The sequence below is a fragment of the Nansenia antarctica genome, assembly GCF_963989245.1.
Source record: "Nansenia antarctica genome assembly, chromosome: 9".
In the NCBI taxonomy this organism is placed as follows: domain Eukaryota; kingdom Metazoa; phylum Chordata; class Actinopteri; order Argentiniformes; family Microstomatidae; genus Nansenia; species Nansenia antarctica.
The window spans coordinates 43,050,711-43,053,210 of NC_137679.1; the positions used below are offsets into that span (position 1 = coordinate 43,050,711).

Here is a 2,500-nt window from a genome sequence, read left to right on the forward strand (position 1 = left end):
GCTCCTAACTGTGCCTACTGAAGCATACTGAATGATGATAGCCTGGTCTCTGAAACTACCCTAATTTGCACGCCAACGACATCGCCGCCTCAAGGCCCCTGTTTCTCTCTATCTTTACTGTGTTTCACCCATGAGTTCACCTGGGGCCCGGGGTACTGGTACATATTCATGACCGTCCTCTGTGCACCTCTCTGGAGGAAGAGGGGGAAGAGGAGGATAAATGATGGGGGGAGAGGGAGGAGGAGGAGAGAAAGATTGAAAAAAAACAAAAAAAGACTTATCCATTTTTCATCGGTTCTTTTTACTTCCACTCTCATCTAGTTACACATTTGTCTTCGGACCCCCGTTCCCGTGACAACAGCAGTTGGCAGTTGACTTTGCTAGCGATACGGATCACACAACTTAGATCGTTGTCTCAGAACCGACATGTCGATATAATAATAACTTTTTATTTTCTATAGCGCTTTTCCTGCAAACGTTGCAGCTCAAAGTGCTCCAATCATTATATAATCATCATTTAATGATTTAGTCATTTAAAGGCAATATTAAAACGATGGGTTTTTAGTCTTGACTTGAACATATGTGCTGAGGTTGCATCTCTAATGTAAACTGGCATTGCATTCCACAATCTGGGTGCATAAAATGAGAATGCAGCCTCACCAAATCTCCTCTTTTGTACATGTGGTACACAGAGAAAAAGATATGAGAGGAGAATAGAGTGGAAACGCTGAAACTCGGCTGGAACGGTCCCCCGTTATCTCATATGGCTAGGCCGAGGAGAGTACCGAAAGAGAACGGCAATCAATACAGTACGCTCTAGTCTGAGGCCTTTGTGGACACACACACACACACACACTTTCCTCATGACTTCATAGGAGAGTCGAGTAAACCAGTCCATGTGTGATAACATCTTGACAGTCCAAAGAAAATGAAAGGAGGAAAGAGCAGAAACAGGAATCTCACGAAGCGTCACCTCAGAGAGCTGTGGTGTCAGACCAGGGCGCGCTCCTCTGGCTGTCTGCTGTTAGCCCTGGAGGTGAAACTGGGAAATATTCAGCACTCACATTCCCTCCCCGGCTCTCTCTCTCTCTCTCTCTCTCTCTCTCTCTCTCTCTCTCTCTCTCTCTCTCTCTCTCTCTCTCTCTCTCTCTCTCTCTCTTCTCTCTCTCTCTCTCTCTCTCTCTCTCTCTCTCTCTCTCTCTCTCTCTCTCTCTCTCTCTCTCTCTCTCTCTCTCTCTCTCTCTCTCTCTCTCTCTCTCTCTCTCTCTCTCTCTCTCTCTCTCTCTCTCTCTCTCTCTCTCTCTCTCTCTCTCTCTCTCTCTCTCTCTCTCTCTCTCTCTCTCTCTCTCTCTCTCTCTCTCTCTCTCTCTCTCTCTCTCTCCCTCCCTCCCTCCATCTCCCGTATTTCACTCCAGCTTAACTGTGACAAAACAAGTCTCAGGTTACCTGTCGAGGCCACAGCACCCTCCCTCAGCAGGTAGTTACAGTAGGTTTGAAACAGAGGAGTCACAGCCTGAATTTGTCCAACAACAACAACAACAACAACAACAACAACAACAACAACAACAATTATAATGAACACAAGAAGAACTAACTACTAATTTTTGCTATCTTTTTAGTTTTGGGTCTAATAAACAAGCCCCAGATGGCATCTCTCCCATGCCCACCCTTCCCCCTCCCTCCCCCCTCCCCCTCTCCACCCACACAGAGCAACATAGCTAGCATTAGCCATAATATAACAAATTAGCCCCTCCGGCTTTCCGATAGCGTGCGCGGAGTAGTCCTTTAACAGTGGGTTTCCTCAGAGGGTTTATGGGTCCCAAGGTGCTCATCACTGAGCTCTGAACATCCCGTTATCCAACCCGCTCGGGGCCGCCGCTCCACAGGAATCAATGCAATAACATTTATATATAAACGCAGTTTAGCTGACGCTTTTTATCCAAAGCGACTAACAGTGCAAAAACAACAAAAACAGCATCCGCACACTCAATTCTGTGCCAAAGAAACGTTGTTTAATTGCGCGAGCTTCCGGTTATACAGGCCTACTTCAGGCATAAAGTAAGTGACTTACAGTACAGTACATTGGAGTGAGTGCATACATTGTTTCAGTATATCTGGTACCCCAGCGGGAATCAAACCCACAACCCACAAGCGCCGTTGTTAGCGCCGTGCTAGCACCAACCGAGCCGCCACCCACAGAGGACCCACAACAAACCAACGCTGCAGACAGAATCTGAGGTATTTGTCCTCAAGCTGAGAATTCCTTCCTGACATCATCTTGTCACGTTGACTAACTCTGCCCAGCTGTTTACCGTAAACAGCGGAAAAAACACCACGGGCAACAGCATTCTGACAGGCTGGAGCTAGCTAGCGTCCAGAGTTTTACCCGCATAGGGCTGGCCAAAGCTGTGAGAGAGAAGAAAAACTCAGGGCCTTCAATTATCTGAAGGAGGGAAGCTAGAAGCGAGCAGACAAGGTTAGGACAAGAAGACCTCCGTAC

The 2,500-nt window shown here is 47.2% G+C and overlaps 1 protein-coding gene across 1 annotated transcript in view; it reads right to left on the reverse strand.

Moving 5' to 3' along the window:
• The window catches only part of LOC308165650 (FERM, ARHGEF and pleckstrin domain-containing protein 1-like), a gene marked incomplete at both ends in the record, with an annotated part of 89,860 nt that overhangs the window by 86,963 nt on the left and 397 nt on the right, over nt 1-2,500 (reverse strand). The window lies entirely within an intron of this gene.